The sequence below is a fragment of the Pleurodeles waltl genome, chromosome 10 (assembly GCF_031143425.1).
Source record: "Pleurodeles waltl isolate 20211129_DDA chromosome 10, aPleWal1.hap1.20221129, whole genome shotgun sequence".
NCBI classification, from domain to species: Eukaryota; Metazoa; Chordata; class Amphibia; order Caudata; family Salamandridae; genus Pleurodeles; species Pleurodeles waltl.
The window spans coordinates 172166275-172180861 of NC_090449.1; positions in this window are offsets into that span (position 1 = coordinate 172166275).

The following is a 14587-nucleotide window of genomic DNA, read 5'->3' on the forward strand; positions in this document are numbered from 1 at the left end:
TGGGGATAAAAATAGAGACACAGACTGGAGTACAAGCTGCAACAATATTGTTACCTGACGAGCCGGATGATGAGGGCATTACAAGAGATGCCAATCAGGGACATGTGAACCGTGTACCAGTAGAAACTGTAGATTTGATATTTTAGTTTTATTGGACAAAGTGTGAACATGTGATCCCTTAACCAATAAGGACTTGGGAAGTAGTTTTAGGAAATCTAACTTAGCCGGACTGCACTGAGAAGAAGCTGCCATTGTGCTTTTGCCTTTTGCCACTGTCATAATATCTTGAGAGTCTTGACAAGAGACATACTTTACTTTAAAGCTTAAAGACTTTGCATTTCCTGAACTTTGATGTTGAATCCTGATGCCTTGCTGATCAAACTGATGTCCTGATGACGAAGACTATTTTAGCTTGCAGATCCAATTGAGTGGAGGTATACTGTTGCGCACGTGTTTTGCTAAGCCTGTTTGAGCCATAGTTAGATGTTTTCTAAATTTGTGTTGACTAAATTGTTTTGCATGAAGCCCAACATGCTAATTCTAATCTGTTGTTAGATAAGGATCCTCATTAATGAAAGTTTATGGAGTAACATTCAATGTCTTTCCTTTGCAGAATCTAAATTTATGTGATATCGTTTGCGCAATTGTACTTGTTATTAGTTTGCACCGTATCCTTAGAATGTGTAATTGTTCAAGCTTTGATTAGATTACTTTTCTTTCTCAAATTTGGACAGCCTGTGATGTTTCTGTATTTTTTTCATTTGATATTGAGATTATCTTACGTGACATTAGCATTATTAATATAGGGAAATAATTATTTCGACCTTACTTATAGGTGTGGTTATTCATGACTGAAAGGTCATGGTTTGTGATAATTACTGAATTCAACTGATTACTAATGCTATTGATTATCATTGATAATTGATGTTATTGATTGGTTATTGAATATTGATCTGAATGTATGGGATATACGGGGGAACATCTTAAATGCAAGTCACAAGGTTCATCGACCTATTTGCGCCCCCTTGTAAATTTACTTATTAAGGTCAGATGCACCAACAGAGATGGCAGCAGAGGATGGCTAGCCTCCTTAGGAGCCCATTGTAGAAGCCTGGTACATGGTACTGAGAAATAATAGGTATTCACAGAGATAGTGACAGCTTGATGGTTTGTCTCCTTAAGAGCCCACCATAGATGCCCGGTATAAGTTTTGGATTTTATTTTTCAATGATGCAAATCAGAGAGAAAATGTGCCCCTAGGTCTTTAAGATGATTTCCCAAGAATTTTGGAGCCTGCCAATGGTTGTTTAAGGATGTTCTTGGAGATCTAGTGATAGTGTGAATGAGGTAGGTTTTGTGCTTGCACAGCTTATGCGAATTGCAAGTGAATTGTGATGTTTGTGAGGGTTTAGGGAGTTTGTGTACTCCAAATTAAGTTTTAAATGGAGTGTGCATACTCTTAGTGTGAGTGTAGGGAAGTCGTCGAACTTCACATGTGTGTGGCGCTTTGTGCTCAAAAATTGTCCACGTGGTTTTTGATGTACAGACCCTGCATGGTCTAAGACTCCGGAGTATATTGAAAAGTGTTTGAGACACTTGGTTTATGTTGTAATTTGTCTGGTTTAGTAGATCAATCGGGCGTGGTCGACAAGTCAGAGTGTGAGTCAAATTGAATGAAAGGAAATTTCGACTGAGATCTGGCGAGTGCTATGTGCACAACTCAGTTGAGAGTAAAATTTGTGGGTCAAATTTTGCTTGCCAATCAGGGAGATTGAGAAAGAAGGAGTAGCTGCAAGAGTCAAACGTCGTCAATGAAAAATCTGTAATGTTTCTGAAGCGATGGTGGTACCTTACCTGTAGAAAACCGGCAAACTTGGTTTTGAGTTTTGTGTGAATAGGAATTTGGGAGGACAAGCCGCAGTATGTATGAGTGTGATGTCATTGGAGCCGCGCTGGGATAGGTTGCCTAGTGAGAAGGGTCGCGCACAGATTGGCAGCCGTCCGTGAGGTGCAATTGGTTGAGAAGGTGGGTGAAGAAAATTCTGGGTTTAAAAGTCACTTCCTGATCTGATTTTGAACCACAAAAAGATTGAAAAGATGACATTTTTCAAAGCTTTAAAAAGTGCTTCAAGGGGGGATACGTACATTACAACGAGTATAGGTGAGGCTACACCCCTAGGAGGTACGCCAGCCTACATTGTAATGGAAGAGAAGGGTGTCACACCATGTATTTGGCTAAATCAAAGGTGTAAGGTGACAGAGAAAGATGGAAATTTAGCATTTCCTCCAAACAGAACGTTCAAGTTGAGGGTTTTAGAGCATCTAAGGATGATGCTATATGAATCAAAGCCCCTTCCGAGACCAGCACAGTTTGAGGCATTAGCGATCTGGGAGGTAGTAGCCAGGTAGCTACAGCAACAGAAATTCTAAAGGAGAATGAGAAAAGCAGAAAAGACATTAACAGAGGCTAGGTGGAACAATGTTCATAGACTTTGGAGAAATGAAACCTTGCATAGAATTAACTTGTTTCAAGCGATAACACAGGATAGTGAGAAGGAAGGAAGGAAAGCTACCAGAAAGACTAACAGAAGCCCGTCCGCGAGTAGGGAGGCTAGAAAGTCTTCAACAGTGGAGGAAGAATCAGATGATGATTAATTTATTTTACAGTTATTGAGAAATCATCCACCACCATATGCAGCACCTGAGAGTGGTCCGAGCACCAGTGCTGATCCTTCAGCTCCGACATAGGTTAATTGGACAGTGAGTCTGGTGCAGGTTAACACTAGCCTCACACAGAGTCCGATGCAGAGTAGTGCTAATGCGTCTCCTACACCAGTAGTACAAAGTCAGGTGCAAACGCCACAGGTCCAGAGAATTTACCCTCTTAGAAATTACTACAAACTTAATGGTACCTACGGAACAGGTTTTCCCGAGACCAATGTTAGTTCAGACAGACCAACTCCACTTTTACTGCCCCGAGTGCAGCCACAAGCCAAGCCAAGATTCCCTCCAGTAACAGGGACACAATCAGATATGTCTCCAATGATGAATTAGAACATGGGAGCTACTCTCCCACAGAACTTAAGTACCAGACCAACCACAGATACTATATCCCCATTACTGTTGGTCCGGCTGTGCCCTTATTTGCACAAAAGAAACCCAGTGTATGTGAACAGGGCATCATGTCAAAGAATTCAATGGGGAGAGGATTTAACGAGAACACTCAAGTAGTCTCTCCTGTGGGACAGACTTTTAGCGGATCGAGATCACTATTAGACCTTAGTCCATTCGGAGTACTTCCAGATACTGTGATAGGGTCAAACATTAGCCAGAGCTGGAAATTGCTGACACCGCAGACCCCGAATGCAGTTGCACAGCAGGTACCATCTGTCCAAGCCAGCAACATCTTGTTGCAAGGTTTAACTGCTCAACAGTTGACTGAATGGTTATACAAGCTGAATACCCAGTAGAGTGCTCAAAAGGGAGAAGAATACTTGAATTACGCTAGACTAAGCATGGAAATGGGTGACCTCATTGAGGGAACTATGGGTGTGAACAAGTTAGAATCCTACACAGAAGGAAAGTTGAGATAGCTGTCCCCGAAGATTACAAGGAAAGTGAGCAATGTGCATCAGAAGCTAGCAGATCTGGCAGAGAAGTATGGCATAAAATCAGAAAAAATGAAGGATTTGAAAAGGAGTTACAAATTAGATTTTGAGACTAAAGATTTTAAACACATGAGATCTGCCAGAATGAAGACACACCTTAGGGAATTACTTTAAAGTGCCCAGATTTCGGGAGCATTAGACAAATTGGAAGGCAGATGGGTAAACAAAAGAGACAAAAGGAAAATGGACTCTGTGGAGCTGACTGCAAATGTGCAGTGAAGCCAAGATCCAGTGAAGATTTTACCAATGAGAGCGATTCCAGGAGGGAATTTTGTTCATGTCTCTTGGAGCAGAAGTGATATTCTATCATTTACAAATAGTTATCAAAACTTAAGAGAGAAGCAAGTTGAGTGGTACCAGCAGACAAATTTGTTTTTAAAACTTGCAAACTGCCTGTGGGAGGATTTGAACACCTTGTTAGAGATAGTGATCCCAGCTGATCTGTGGATAGAGTGTGAGAGGAGTATAGATTGGCCAACAAGAGAACCAGAGAGAGATAAAATTAGAGGAACCCCATCCATCTCCTGAGGTAATGAAATATTACTAAAAGGTGATTGAATTTTTGAAAACAAGAATTTCACCCAAGAATATTGATTGGCAGAGAATTGACAGCACAGCCCATGAAGCAAAGGAGTCAATAGATACGTATTATGAGACATTGTTACAGGCGTTCGAGCATTACAGTGGTACATTGAGGCGAAGGACATGATTCATTTTCTGTTCAGATTTGTGGAAGGACTGTGACCTGAAACTAGCCAGATGATTAAGAGTCATTTGATTTGCTGGCAAGCAAAGGCAATTGATGAGGTGTTGCAGTATGCAAAGTACTGTAGTGATGAAATTATGCTGAAGCAGAGAAAGCTGAAAGAGAAGGCAATGTGATGCAGATTAAAGCTGCTCAGACAGGCATGCAGGGAAATTTTCCACAACAGCTACCACTGTAGCAGCAGGGAAGCATGGTGTTTCAGCCCCAGATGAGAGGTAGAGGCAATGTGAATCGTGGACCAGACATGCCTTGTCACGCTTACGGAGCTGTCTGGCATTGGAAACTGGAGTTTCCAATGTTGGTGCAGGAGGGTGTTGTTCAGCGAAATAATTACATCAATTCATTCCAGAACAAGAGAGGGCAAAGAATGAGAGGTCCTAATCCAAATTTATAAAATATTGTGAATCAAAAGCAGAATTTTCAACCAATGCAGCAGGTGCAAAAGACACAGTTGCAGCCAATGCAGCAGCAGCTTCCCATGGTACCTAGACAGCAAATTCAAGTACCTCTAGCCCCAATGGAACAGCAGCAAATTATGCTTTCTCAACGGGTCACAGGTCGGAGGCTTAACCAAAATAATAACACAGTACACCAATTTCTGTTACACATTGAAAATGGAATACACGATGATTGGGTGACAAGAGTTCAGATGAGGAGCCATGTGTGCATGCAAACTCCTCAGAAGTAGATCAGAGAGGTCCTTATGTGAAGTGAAAAGTCATGGGTCACAGAGTTTTTTTCTTGGTTGACACAGGAGCTACACGCTCTACAGTAAGATCAGTTGAAGTTCCAAACTTGCCCCTTTCAGGTAAAACAGTTCAGATTGTAGAAGTAGCACATCAGTATTTGACCAACCCGATTACAGAATCAGTTCAGGTTAAAATTGGTAACTTCCAGGGATTGCACAAATTCATAGCCTGTGATTTAAGTCCGGTATCCCTACTGGTGAGAGACTTGCTGTGTAAAACAAGATGCTCTATTAGTTGTTCAAATGATGGAGCGATGATGAAGATGACCAAGCCCAGAGACAGAATGAGAGACAATAAATGAGGAAATACCCTCTAACTGAATTTTTGCCAGTGTTCACAGTGAAGGTGTTTTATCCTGATTTACAGGGAACAGTTAAGGAGAAGGTATGGCATCTGAAAGGAAAAGAGCTAGGTCTGATAAGGGGGGTTGAGCCAGTTAAAGTTACCCTAAAGCCGAATGCTATTTTTCCTCAAATTCCTCAGTACCACATGCCACAAGATGTCCTTATGAAGGTCGTCCAAATAATTGCAGAATGTATGAAACAAGGAGTTCTGAAGGAAGTGATGAGCAGCCCATGTAATTTACCCATAATGGGTTTGAAAAAGCCATTTGGGAAAGTTCGGTTGTGTAGGTTCTCATTATCCTACTGGATTTGGGAGGCAGAATCACCTGTACTGCAGGAGACTGGGTCTGAACCCACACCAGGTGACACCTGTTGGCCTAATCCGGGTTCTCTTCTGGCTAACTAGCAGTGCCTCCTCTCCACCTAGGAGAAGGGATGAATGGGCAACCGGGTGCATGACACAAATGTCTTCTCATGTAAATCGTGGTCACTCAGCTGTCATCCGTTTCTCTCAGTTACATTAGTCTCACGTATGCAAGGACAATCAGAGGCAGAGTAGAGTTCAAAAAGGTTTTATTGAAGTAACTGCATCTTAAATAATAAAGCATGTATTGTAATAACTAGGATGATGAAGAACAATAAGATTAAAATTGTGACAAGGAGATTAAAACACAAAAATAATGCTACCATTGTGTCACTAAGATTGTGAAGGATAGTTCCTATCTAGGCTAAGCAAAGCATGTTAAGCTCTAAATCTGCCCTTCAGGTTACCCCGGGAAAGACATCATCCCTCATACCTGAGCAAGAGGCCTGTAGTCTACATAACTAGCTGCAGGGAAGCACTCAGCAATGAGCATACAGTTGTGGTCATCTGGCTGGAATCTCCCTCTAACGTACATGGGTCAAAGTAGCATTTTTATAATAAATCAGCTGATGTTTCAAGAAAGGATCCACATGTTAGAGAGTGTATGTTTCTGTGAACATTGGAGACAGAGCGTACCACTTTTGCCGACAACCTGTCTTACTGCAGCCTTGAGAAAAGCACAGAGTAAAAGAAATGTCTTGTTTAAGAACGCAACCCTGATCTAAGGCTAAGAACAGCTAGATAGAGAATATAAAAGAAGACCGCAAATGTAGCTATTGTTCAAATAAGAAAACAAAGCTGAATAAAATAAATCTAGGTTAAAGCGCACAGCGGCAGGCTTAGTATGCTAAAATAACATGTATAAAACTATAGCTAAAATGGCTACACAACACCCTCTTCTTGCCGGTTCAAAGGCGGGTCAAAGCCTAATTATATAGGTAAAAACTACTAAAATTCATCCTAAGGCATGTATATGGGAATGTCAATAATAACAAGTTAAAAGACACTTGAGCATGTGTTAAAAGGACAATTTAAAATGTTAATTGTGGTGTCAAGGAAAGGCCAAATTTCAGAAGTCAGAGTCATTTTTGAAGTCGCCAATTGAATCCGGCATAATTGAAGGCAGGAAATATTCCACTTCTTTTAAAATAGGAAGTTCATCACCAAGGAAAACCAAGGAGCATTCGTACTCCAAAGCATGAGCTCCAGCCAAGGCAGCAGCATTCCGTGATGTGCCCAACAGTGAGTTTAGAGCTGCATGATCCACAAAGGGCAACTCATAAACAGCTTCCGATAGCAAACGCACCCTCAACGCGCATGTCTGGTAATGAGCCCTCAGTGAGATCATCAACAGATCAACGTCCAATGAAAGCAAGCGCTGCGTAGAAAGACAAACTTTGAGTACGCATTCAAAAGTGCACCAGAGGCCTCGAAACATGGGCTGCACACACTGAAAAACCGGTCTGAATGACAGAGACCAGTCACACTCCAATAGCTCCAGGAGTGATGCTCCAAAGTACTGCATTATGTGTTCATGACACAGCTGCACTGTTGGAAACACTTTCAGTCCTCCTTGTAGAAACTCTCAGCCATTGCGCAGAAAAAGTAGCTATAGCAAGATGCCACCTTTTGTAGACAAAGTTATTGGAAATCCCCCCAAAATACTGGAGAATATTGAGTGGATGGCTTAAGGTATTAAGCCAAATATAGAAGAGAAGGTATGAACGAAACCAGAACCAACAACCTTAAAGAAATTTGTTATTCCAGTGGTACTGGACGCATTAAATATCCATCCCACAAGTTCACCAAAGTGTCTCGGAAAGTTAGTACTTAAAAGGGACTGTATCTCTGCAGATGACCTCGCAACCTGAAGCGCATAGGTCTCGCGTGGAGAGGTAAGCACCACATGTTTTTGACACAATAAAGCCCTGAGTCTGCTCAACTTGTTGAAATTCACATTTGAAGTAGCGATATGGGGCCATATTTCAGCTACTTTCCTCTGTCATGTAAAAGGAAAAAGTAAATTCCTGCAGCGTGTAACAATTTTAGAGACCGAAACGACAAACTATTCCGGCTCACATCCCACAATAGCTCTCAATATTGAGGAGGACATAGCTGCCATTCGAGAGCACCTGGAACGTAGGTCTAATCAAGGGGACTGGTACTCCCTTCAGATAACAAGCCAAGTTCGCTGCCAAAGCGTTGCATGCCGCATTCAAGGACAGCTGTTTACAACCCATCAATTGGCTGACAGAAGTCTTGCATTCACTACCGCTAAGAAAGGCCTCTTTCAAACCACTGAGAAATTTGTACGAGAAGGGTAGCTTCCACACCTCATGGATGTAACTATCTCCTACCCTTTCATATCTGCCCACTGGAATGTGTTTAAAGCAGGATGTGAACTAAATTGTTGAAATAGGCAGATTAATGACCCCGTGTATTAACCAATCAAAAGATGGCATTTCAACCACAGTAAAAGGCAACTTATCGAATTTCTCAATGTTTAACGTGACATAAGTCACTTCTTTTTTAGCCATTAGTTGTTGTTGTCACGTTAAATTAAATGTGGAAAATATGTCTCTAGTGCTAACGTGTTGCCAGGGAACGCAACCTGCCTTCAGTGTTTGTACGGTCCAACCTAACTGCATAATGGATCTTAGTTGACTCTGTCCATGGTGTAAAGAGGACATGTTGCTTTGTACTATGTCTATTGCAAAAGAAACAATGTTGTTTAAGGTGTTTATTCAGTCAGACAGGGTATTAATCCCATTATCTACAGCAGCTAATGTCTTCTGTAAATGTTACTAATCTATTTGCCTTAACCAGGCAGTAGCTTCTTGTTGAGAAAGCTTCCAAATTTCATTATAGACAGCATATAAAAAGAGCTTTCTGCGTTGTTTTCTGGGGCCTAACAGAAAATCCTATAAGTCAGTATTATTAGACAGGAGACTGAGGTCTAGGTCAGCATCTAGTGAGAACCTATTCAACCATTGCTGACATAGCTTCCCTACACTGCATGTTGTTAAAATACCTGCATGTTCAGATAACACATATTGAGGGCCATGCGTACTTGTTCTAAAACAGTCCGTGGAGTTTATAAAACGTTTATGACACCCATTGGTATCTATTGTCTGCAATACCCACCCGCCAGGACCCGAAAGTGAAGCATTAAATGTGTGTTTTTTGACCCATTCATCAAGCTGATATTCAGTTGTATTTATATACCTTTGCAATTTGTAAAATTTTGCAGGGGCAGGAATACTGGGTGCATTAAAATCCTTAATTTTTGCTAAGCCTAAACAACTTGTCTGTTGTATAGTTTCATTCAGAAATATCATTTAAACAGGTATCAAGCAAGCCCTGAAAAAACTTCTTTTCCCCTTATTCGACAAATTTTTGTTCCCCACACACTTTTTAAGTCAATCAACTTCAACCAATATTCATAGCCTTCTTTAGCCAGCCGGGAAACAAAGGAATGCGAATACATGAATTTTGTATCAGTCAATAATATATGTACATATTCCATTAATGGCAATTTGAAATAATATGACTCAGCTTTTTTAACACTGTGCCCAGAAAAATATGCACATTTTTTAGAATATGTTTTAGAACTCTCTTGCGTTGGAGTTGGACAATGTTCCCAATGTGTGTAATTAAAAATAGTTTTCAGGGTACCTGCTCTGTGAATGAAATGGTGTCCATAATAATTATAGCAAAACATGTCACCATAATTTTCTGTGGATTTATAAAAATCCTCGCTTTCAAATACAGTAAAATACTGCAACTCAGTCATCATAGAATCAACTGTTTTCACATCCCAGTCATCAGAAACAACTCCGGGTATTATTACATCTTTCATAGAAAGTTTGAATGCATATGGTATTTGAATGACCTCCGTCAGGCAGTATATTTCAAATGTGACTTTATCCCCAACAATCCCATCAGGAACTGTTATAGCAGAAATGTTCATGAAAGACACATCTCTCAGGACCTTGTGAGAAGAAAATTGGTTTTAGGACCTCATCCACCAGTTCAACTGTTAATAGTTCAGGAAGGTAATGAGCATGTATTAATAGAAAGAAAGTAATAACAAAGCCAATCCAAAGGAGGAAAAGCTAATACATTCAAGGAAAGCCACAGATAGTTCCATAGAAAATAAAGTAATTTGTTTTAAGCCAATTTTTCAGCTTACGTGTCTTGGGTAGTTCAGATGCAGAAGACGCAAATGAGTCCGAAAAGGTGTCAGCAATGTCAGCAAAGTATCCAGAAGCAGTTCGTGCAAAAACGGGAGCCGTATTTGAAGGAGGAGAATTGGTAGGAGTCTCCCGCAGTGGTTCACTGTAAATGACACCATCCATTTGTGTAGAAGTCAAATCAAATCGATCAGTAATTTATGTGTTGCTTGTTGCAATAGATGTTAATGGAACTAATGCAAGACCATTTTCCACCCTCCCCATGCTTGGAGAGGTGCCAGCTTTGCTGCTCATAACTTGTAGAGGCACATCTTGACCAGTGGCGAGAGGGATTCGGGTAGTACTGGTTGTTCCTCTTGGTCTGCTCTGCAGGATCGGCCACATGGTGTAATTTGACATTGTCGATGGAGACAAAGCGGTTTTCTTTAGAACCATGCAGGGATGGTAGAATAACAGTTCTGGTACTGTGGATTCCCAGGACTGGAACCGGTGCACAATAGGAAGGACCAAACTCCTTTTTCACAGCAACCTTTTCATGTACTAGATCCCAACCTTTGGAATCCAGCCTGTAGATGTTATTGGTACATCCTTAATACCTACGGAGGCAACACTGGCAGAAGCATTGTCGTCACGAAACTGTTGTTATTCCTGCAAGACAGTGACACGTTCATTTATGTCAAAGGGTGTTTCTGCTGCTTCCATGCCAGTACCATCAAGATCTGGAACACACACTTGAGTTCCAAACAGGCACCCATATGAAGTAGGACCCCCAGGGACCTTTTAGGCAGATTATTTAGTGCTCTCTGGCCTCCATACAGGTGATTAAGCCAACTATGACCCATACCTAATACTCTGGCTGTTAAGGACTGCTTTAAATCTTGGTTTTGTTGCTCCACGAACTATTTCCCTTGGGATTAAATGGAGACGAGTAATGGAGTTGGACCCCAAACAAAGCCATGGCATCCTTGAATGCCCTTGAGGCAAAAGCAGGTCCCTACTCCGAGTGGAAAGCCGCAACTGCATACATGCTGATAAAGAGTTGCAAATCTTTAGTGCCACTCCGAGCGTCAGCCGAGCGTTGTGGCCACACCCATTGAAATCTGGAGCAGGAGTCAACAGTAACTAAGATGTATTTGTATGCACTGTCAGGTGTCAAAGGACCGCAATGGCCGAGGTACACACATTGAAATGGTTTGTAACAAATTAGGAGGGGTGTCTGAGGTGGGCGTTTGGCGGTGGACCCCTCAATTTGTTGGCAGATATCACAACAAGGGACAAACTACTTGGTCTGTTTGTATAGACCTGGCCACCAATAACGTGCTTGCAATAATGATATTGTAGCCGCCACACCAGCATGGGCAGATGCAACTCTCCCATGCACTGCTTTGATCAACTCTGGTCCTAGGTCTTTATTGGGAATTACTCGAACTCCCACGCCTGGTATTTTTACTTCTGCAGGAAAGAAGCCTCCCATCCGGAAGGAATATTTAGCATGAAATGCTTTTGGTAAGGGTGTGACTTCAGCCGTGGCTTTCACGGAAGCCAATATGCCATTGTCTGGTTTCATCCTAGAAAGAGTTACTGCAGCAACAGAAGCCGTAGCTACTGCTGATTTGGCTGCTTTATCCGCCAGCGTATTCCCAGCAAAGTGTATTCAAATGCACTAGTGTCCAAGTGTATGTACAACATGGACATTTGGTAGCGTTTCCTTCAGATCCGCTAAATTCCCCCCCAGAAATCTGTGTTTAATGGTGTTACCTTTAGAATCTCTGATTGATCAATAGGCAATGTATTTGCCTAACTGAGTATTCTAGTTCATACTGCAAAAATTCTTGCGTTTGCAACTTTGGGTCAACAATATAGTCGAAATCAGAGGCTGTCAGAGACGTGGCTCATTGGATCGAACTACTTTGGAACACTGGCTTTGGAAACAGCCTCAAGGGCTAGGATTGGAGATTCAACAATAATGCATTTCCCCTGTGCCAGTGGTCTTTCTTTAATGGCAGCCATTTGAACAGCAGTGAGAATTTTCTCAGTGGGTGCAAATCGTTGTTCTCCTGTTAAATATAGATGTAATTTGTATGCAATTGGGACTTTCTCACCCTCATTGAATGTTACATAGGTGAAACCAATGGCACCAGCATTTACTCTGATAACCAGATGTTTTTATGGTCCCTTTTGTGTAAATGTTGTGCTGCAAGCGTGTCTTGTTGCAATTCTCTGAGAATGTGTGTTTGTCCACTGTCCAGAATTTACTGGAAAAGTCAGGACATAGTAAGTCATATAAAGGTTTTATGCGCGATGCGTAATCTGGAAAGTATGTTCTGCCAACATTTAGAATACCAAATAGGGATTGTAGTTTATTAATGGTATTTGGAGGTTGGGACTGTGTGCATTTTTCTAAGAATTGTGACACTAGGCTCTTTCCTTCACTTGATAATTTGTATCCCAGAAACAGGACGCTAAGGAAGGCTATTTTTTTTTTCTTGAAGTTGAATTTATTGCCAAATTAGGCAAATCCTACAACAATGTGGGCTACCCATCTTAGAAGTTGCAGTAATTCATCATCTGTAAGTTAGATATCATCTACATAGGACAATACTTCAGAGTCAATGTCGTGCAATATTGAAGTTACACGAGCCGCGAACAGTCCTGGACTGTTCATAAACCCCTGTGGTAAATGGCAGAATTTATCTTCTGGGAGCCTAGTGCGCTGAAACTTGTTAAGTCTCTACTCTCAGGTGCTATATTTTGGCATAAGAAACCATTTGAAATATCCAGTGCTGTTTTATTTTTTTTGCACACTATCTTGTTCATAAGTGCCGTGCTATGAAAGTTTTGTATAGCATATATGCGTGTATGACTGTTTAAATGTTTGTAATCTAAGACTATTCTGTATGAATGGTCTCGTTTAGATACAGGGAATAGAGGATTATTCATTTTGGAGACACAGGGTTCGATTACACCCTGGTACTCTAGTTGTGTGAGAATTTCCCTCACAGGTGCCTTAGCATCGTGTTTTATTGGGTATTGGGGTTGATTTTTAATTGGAGTTACATGATAGGGGCAATCTTTATTCCACCCAACGTGGTTGCGATATAATGCGGGAGCCTGCGCCAATTCCCAATCAATGGCGTAGGACTCTGTGAGCTCATCGGGAACAAGAGGTGAGATAGAAGGTTTGATAATCTCTTCCCCATATCGGCAAGTACTGACAAATTCAAGTGGCCAATCTTTCGGCCAGTAGAAAATCATATATGTTTATGACACAGTCCCAATAAATTGCATCGATTGTGCGTTCAATGTCTCCTTCTAACTCTAATGATCATTGTACACCCTATCAGGTGTGGAGACACGCATGTCCGCAGTTTCAGCTTGTAAGAAGTCATCAGTTGATTTCACCTCCAGATGCTCTTGAAGATTCCTGTGAAGTATTGTGACCTCTGCTGCGCTGTCCAGCAGAGTTAGTGCCCACATCTTGTTCTTCAGTAGTGCCCTCTTCTTCAGTGGCATGACGAATCGCAACTGCTGCCACTTTTTTATTTTTAAATTGGGTTTTGTGTTGGGGGGTTTCTCTTCTTTTTTAACAGAAACTTCTGTAGAGTGTTGTGATTCCTGTCTCGGTTTCACATACTCAGTTCTTAACTCTGGCCGCCCACCTCTCTTACTGCAGTTTTATGGTTAGTCCCAAAAGGACCGAGATTGTCGTGTAATAGTATATTGATATCTGTCAGGTGTTTTGATATTATCTCTATTTCAGAAATTGTATCTATTCTGAGGGGTATCTGAATGTGAGATTCACCTCTTTCTTTTTTAGACGTTTTTATTTTTATCCCAGCGTTTTTTGGAACCCTCAAGTGCTTGCTTGGTAGAATATTTATTAGATTTACCCTGAAACTGTGGTTTCGTGGGTCCGGCCCCAGACTATCTTGACCAATACTAGAGTAGGCCTCCATGATAATCTTTGGCAGATCATGTTCTTGATCCCGTGGGGAGACATCCCTGAGCCACATGCGCACTGCTAGTTCAACTGCTTCCCCTTTCAGGTTACTTAATATGATTGAAGATACAGTGGCAAAATTGCCCATAAGTGGCATCCCCAAGTCCAGGGCCGGGGCAGCCCCGTATTCATCTTGAATTTGTTTGAACCCTTCTGGTAGATTGGCAAGTGTCAGAGTACTGTGTGCGGTATAGTATAGAGTGTGCACAAATACCGTGCCCCAAGTATTGCAGTTATCTACTGCGGTAACCATCCCAAATGGCAAGCACATAGTTAATATTCTATGCTTATCCTAAGGTCCTGTATGGGAAAATACTGCTTCCAGTGCATTTATTTTTTGAGCTAACCAAAATTGAATTTCTTCCCGTTTGGTGGGTACCTTACCCATGATCAAATGTACAGTCTCTGGATTAATCCCTGGTGTTACTGCATGTGGTTGCGCTGGGGCAGCACGTGCTGGGTTTGTATTTAATGTGTGCATTACATACTCTACTAACTGTCTG